We start from the raw sequence: 6,793 nt of genomic DNA, 5'->3' as shown, positions 1-6,793 counted from the left end.
TGCTGCTTTTACCTACCCATGACTAGTATCAAGTCTGCCTGTTGGAGGTGTGGGCACTAAGTGGTTTCACCCTTCTGACACTCCATATGTCATTGCCTCTCAGTCTGGTTGTATGCTACTGCTTGGACATGACGTACGCAATCATTAGAACAATTTCATATTAAAACATCTGATGCAATATTTATTTATATATTGACATTTGTTAACCAGGTTAATCCAACTGGACCAGGAGCCCATTTTCAGTGGAGACCCAATGAGAAAAGCTCCAGTTACAGACAGTTTACAGCAAATAAAATGTCACACTCCAGGACAGCACAATTAAAACTACAGAACATCAAGAAAACATTGTAAGTTACATACTCATTAAAACCACCAATTTTCTATATACAAACTATGCAAATAAAACACTATCACTTTTGCTTTCTTGTTCCCTGCTCAAGCCAAGTAAACTTTGCCCAGCGGTAACTCGTGGTATCTCTCATAAGGTCTTAGATGGAGTGGATTGTTTAGACAAGCATTGCTCATGTATGATAACTGCAGGCCTAATAATAATTATATCTGACAATGTATTCCAGTCAACAATGGTCTATCTCCCCTTCATCAGGATATGAGATGATTTGCATCAGTAGTTGTCTCCAGAGATCCCACCATGTGATGCTTCACTTGACTTACATTCCCCTTCTTGCTGCTGCAGATAAGTGTACTATATATGCCAAATTGGGTAACTGAAAGGAAAACATCTAACCCCTTAGAAGGGGTATTTACTTCAACCAGTGGATCTTCCTTTGTCTGTTGAACCTCTTGTGATGACATAGACTGCACCAATGGATTCCTTCAATTATACCCTACTGTAGGGGTAAGTACCCCTTTTTTGTGTTGCTGTTACAATCTGGTAAAATACATGTCACCCTTTATGCCCATAACTTCAGCTGCAGAGCAGTCTTCGCCTCTCAACCAGATCCTCAGAAAATCGAGTGTCTGCTTTCCTATCATAGGTCTCTCAGAATGTCAAACAGTTCTATTTTCTGTAAACTTTTTTTTTCTCTGAGTATCATTAGTCATCTTAAAGCTTACACATAGTACAGCTTTAACTTTGGAATAATAAATACACTGACTGTAATTCTTCTTAGCAATAATGTGAATCAATTTAACTAAAAGCAAATGGGGTAAATCCTCACCTGCTGCTCATTGTCTATTTTGGTGCTGATTATACTAATGTTCAAATGCCTGAGCAAAGTATCAAAACCATTTCTCTCTTTATGCTAATGAAACAATGTAGCAGTGATCTTGGCTTCCAAGGCTGGGTTTTTACTCCTGTTACTTATGTACAACTGATGCAAATACAGGATTTCTTTCTCATGTTGATGTCTTTCTGTTTCGTTTTACTCATTCTTCCCTTCCTGCACTTCAAGCACTTTCATTTACTTGTCTAGTTTGACCTGCATGTGTTTTATTTCTAACTCCAGCTTCTGCAATGCAAGCTTCATTCTGAGTCCATAAGGGGCAGACTGAATTACCCTTTTACTACATACATCACAACCATAGCCCAAGAAAGGCTGCTTTCAGTTTTGGTGCACTAAATACTGTCTACATCTAATGAGAGTATCCACTCATACTTGGCCCCACCAACAGACAGGATTAATTTTGATTCTAAGATTGTAGGACGAAAGCGCTTAATCCTTTTGATTTTATTGTTTAATAAATGGAGAAGTCCAAGTCTGTGACTGTTTGTGGACTTTTTATTTTAATAGTTGTTTTTTTCTCACCATTTTGGATCTTTGTATAAATGTCAGAGGTTTATTTATATATGTGTGTATGTATGCATGTATGTATGTATGTATGTATGTATGTATGTATGCATGTATGTATGTACAGTGAACTCTTAGTTAACCAGAACTCGAGCAACCAGAAAAAAATCAAAGAAATACAGTACAGTATGAACAATTCACTTTTTCATGTGTTCCACTTTCTGTTTTCCCCCACAGAAACAATCATAGGTTCATAGGTTCATAGGTTCATACTAGGCTATCTGCCCGAGGGCACACCCCTTTAGTATGGGGAACTATACCCATTATTTTGCTGTGCAGTGACACTGAGGTAATCCCTGGGGTATATCTCCCATCCATTGGTCAAGATTTCTCTTGAACAAGGCCAGCGAGGTGCTCTGCCTCACATGTACCGGGATTTTGTTCCACAGCATAGGGAGTCTTTGGGTGATGAATCTATCCTCCAGCACGTGGCTCTGATGGATCTAGATTTTGAGGTGAAGCATATTCATCAAATCTGGGTTTGACATGGCCTTGTATGTTTTTGAGACCCTTTATCCTTTTGGTGAGGAACTTTGTGGCCTCTCCAGCTGCTGCAAGTGTCGGGTCAGATACATTCCGAATGGGGCATTGTACTCAATCATTGGTCTGATGAGTGATGAGTAAAGGAGACGTCTTCCTAACTACTTTAGCTACATGGGTGTCGAATGACAGACTACTATCAACCTGGGTCCCCAGGTCCCTGATAACTTCTTCTGTGCTCAGTGGATTGCCACCTTTTCCCAAAGGGTATGACTATGCATTTTTGGCATTTAACTTTAGGGCACCAGTTATCCGGAGACCCTTCTGAAGGATATCTGTGTCAGATGTTTGAGTCTGACATGTTTTCAATGATAGTAGGCTGTATGGACTGCCTTTCCTCATCAATGGCTTTAAGGCATGATCTGCCTTTGACAAAGCCAAACTGGGTTGGATCCAAAGTCTCTCTCCATGGCTTTGCAGATAAGGCTTTTGATTAAACAGCTGTCCTAGCTGTGGGTTTAATTCCTCATTGAGTTCATGGAGCACAGTCCCATGGATGCTGTGCTGAACCTGTCAGCCAGTATGTTGGCAATGTCTGTAGGATCAGTAATCTTCACATCATTTTGAACAAGTAGCTAAAGAATCCTTATGCTTTTAGAGTTTAGAGTTTTAAAAAGGAAGATAACAAATAAATCCCCTCTCTCCCCAACCTGAGAACAAGTCAAACTAAACAAATTAAATTGCTGAAATGTCAACACTCGCCCCATGCACACTCAGTCAGTTTGCATCAGATTGCACATTTTGTCTCCAATCTCTCACACACACATACAGTCTCTTCAGCCTTCATACATGCATTCAAGCACTCTTTCTCTCTTCAATCTCTCATGCACACTCTCTTCAGCTTTCATACATCTCTATGCTCTCTCACACACTTTCACTTCTGCCTTCATACATGCATTTTCTCTCTCTCTGTTAGTTCATTCAATTCCAATCCACTCAGCGTGTCACTACTGAAAACCAGTCTACATGCCACACTTTCTAGTGGAAATATAAGTTTAAAATATTATTATTCCAGACAGACTTTTAAATACTGTATTTCAATATTAAAATCAAATAAATACAGTGCTTATGGTATGGTATGGTATGGTTTGGTATGGTATAGTATAGGGTACAGTATTTGTCAGGTCTGTTTTTAATAGTAACTCTCAAGCAACCAGAAACTACACATCCAGCATTGACCAATCCCCATGGGTGCTGGTTAACCGAGAGTTTACTGCATGCATTTATTTATTTATTTTGCATATTTCCTAATTCCTCTAAATAAAACATATAAAAGTAGATGTTCTGCAATGCATACCTCTATATTTTTACCTTGTAGCTACAAGTATACACACACACACACACACACACACACACACACACACACACACACACACACACACACACTTAATGATGTTAGGTTGATCCCCAAAGTTACAGAAGTATGAAGTTCTGACTGTCACCCAATGATGTGTGTGTGACTCTTTCTGTAGGGGCTAGAGGGGATTGGTTGGGAAGGATGAGAGTGACTAACCACTGACAGTTCACTCATATGGCATGAAGGAGATAGCTGTGGCTCACCACTTTGGTGACACTCAGAAAGAATTTCAGTCATTGCATTATTTGAGTTTAATCCCATTGAGCAGATGTTGACAAATCATGTGACACAGTATGCATATTTTTTCTAGGAGGCAGATAACTTTCATGGAGCTAAAGAAAGCTACCAGAGGACAGGGCTACACTCCACAACCTGATGCTCATCTCTAATCAAGGGCTGTGAATGAAGACCCCAAACTGGAACCGTGTGACTGTTGCCCTTGCAAGGGGGAGATGCCCAACCTTCACTCTGATCAGAAAAGCACAGATGAGTCCTGTGAACAATGGAACAATGGATCACAGTAATTTTTCTACACACAGGAATGGGCCTGGGGAACACTGAGAGGGGTGGGTTATGCCAAGTCCCTCTGCTGGCACAGTCTCCATCTCACAGGAGGATGACTGAATGGGTTATTTGAGTACAGAAATGGGAACAACTAAACCAGTCAAGTGAATGCGGGGCCATGAAAATTTGTTTTGCAGACTGAATTATATCTGCATTACTGCAAACAAATAATGTGATTGCCACTACTCTGACAAATCCAAAATGGCTACCACTGCCACTAATATGTGTGGAGCATGGTCAAGATAATATGATCTGCTCTACTGTCTCAGTGCATGTCATTAACAATAAAACAATCATAATAATGAATACAAATCAGAGTAATATAATAAAACATGAACATAAATCACTATAATATAATACATAAGTGAGATTACATCCTATGATGAAGTAGCAAATACACATTGTTGCATCTGGCTATGACCCACACAAGCCATTCTCAAATAAGGTAAATAGTAACTTGCACAGGACACCATTTTTCCATTTCACCTTATACTCAGTACTTTGTGTTACATTATCCACAAAGACTACCCCTGGGAATCAGCAAGCAGCCGTGCAGGAATAAGTTATTCCTGCACGGCAGGGATTGCTCCTGCACAGCACGGCAGCCCGCCTTGCATATTCATGAAGGTACGCTGTCTGTGCTCTTAAACTAACACAGAGCCACATATAAGTGCAGGAGGGGTGTCTGAGAGCAGAGCTCTCACAATAACACACTCCCCTGCACTCCAAAATTACCTTTCGGCAATTAAAATGAGTGAGAATGGTCATAACACCCCCAACATATCAGGATACCTCTCAACTGTACACATTTTCGCAGAATGTCCATAGTTTTGTCCCATATTTTGGTGTATTCCTCCTAAAATCTGTACCTGTATATAAAATAGCTGAGGATTGAAGTCATTAAATAATGACAAACATTTGAGTTTAAAAGACTACATCCTTCAGAAAATCCATGCTAATGCAAGACTGTAAGAGCAATATTTAAAATCTGTCCCTCTATTTGTCCCCCCATCATTTTAGGGTTTGTCCAGAGTTTGTGCTCCAAGAGGTTGAGAGGTATGCTCACCATGAAGCAGAAAGCTGATAAAATAGCAGGTTTAGCATTAGCAGGGATATTCTGAAGGGTATAGATAAAATAACACAACAAAACTTTTTTTTTTATAAATGCGATAAAGTTTAAGCGTAGCTGCATGTGTGTGCCCATTGCTTAGCTACCCTTAGTCCAGCTTAAACAGCACAAGAAGTTAAATAGCAAGAGACATCCAACATAAGCAGTATTGTAATGGTGTATTGGTTAGAGCGTACGCTCTGTGAGCAGCCATTCTGGTCCGATCCCCCACTTTAACCAATTCACATTTTAAATGCGAAAGCAGTGCATAAACATTTTTTTTTGTATTACCTACTAAATAACATATATTTTTTAACCAGAGTACTGCATTAGGTCCAGGTATGAGGTGTCAGTGTAATAAAGTGGTGAAATCCCCATATAAACACAAGTGTCTCATACAATATAGTCACACATGAATAAATGTAATGAAAGCAAATTGTGGGATGTCAGGGACAGTAAACAAATTTATAATATGTAACGAATGATGAATCAATGCCATACAGCAAATAGTTTATAAAATGAAAAATAAGCATTGCTAAGCATTGCACAGCTCTGCTTACCAGGTGTAAACATTATGTAAATATGGCTGCTAATAGCCCAGCTAAATGGATTTGCCCATTGGTAAGCAGTACTGAACCTACCCCTTTAAGCAATGGCAACCTTAGCTAAGCAGGTTTGCCTGTAGTTTAGCTTAGCTCATCATATTCAGAACTGTCCAGTCACGGCAAAGGGTGGGAAACCGTCCATATTGTAACCACACAGGTGGGAATACAGCTCATAACTGGTTGCAGCTTCCTACTGTAGGCACCATGGCTGGAGTAGGAGAGGGAGTGTGCTTCCAGGTGCAGCTTTTGGGCATCAAGAAGTTCAAGGCCATGGTAGGACTCTTGGTAAAAAAACATAATGAGAGACTGCTGCTGGGCCAGTACCAGGGCTTCCAATATAAAGCAGAAGCCTGGGACCATCTCACCTGTGACCTCACCAGTGCCAATAGCATCCCTCAGACTGGTGAGAAGGTCAAGTACCATTATGCCAACTTGAAACAGAGGAAGAGGGAGCTCTTGGATCAGTGTATCCAAGAATCTAGGCAGGGTGATGTCCCAGCAGTGTGTAAGTACTCATACCAGTAACTGTTTAATAATGTCCAGCCTGTGTATATGATGGATAGGTATGGCTAAATATTTCTCTATTTCTCTTACAGCTGCAGCTGAGCAGGCTGTGAATCAGGAAGCCCATGTGAGTAGGCTGCAAAGTCTGTGTTGTGAGGCTGGTGAGTAACAATCCCGCTTGTAGCAGTCATACCAAATAAATATAAAAGTAGTCAAAAGTCAACTGCCACTATAAAAACTGTTTTGTGTATGGGTTGTACTGAATAAACCAGACAATATGACAGTAATAGTCCCATATAGGTCGTAT

This window comes from Protopterus annectens, chromosome 10.part0 (assembly GCF_019279795.1).
Source record: "Protopterus annectens isolate FY-2018-M chromosome 10.part0, PAN1.0, whole genome shotgun sequence".
Lineage (NCBI taxonomy): Eukaryota > Metazoa > Chordata > Ceratodontiformes > Protopteridae > Protopterus > Protopterus annectens.
The sequence above is the reverse complement of the archived record's forward strand: the minus strand, read 5'-3'. Positions refer to the sequence as shown.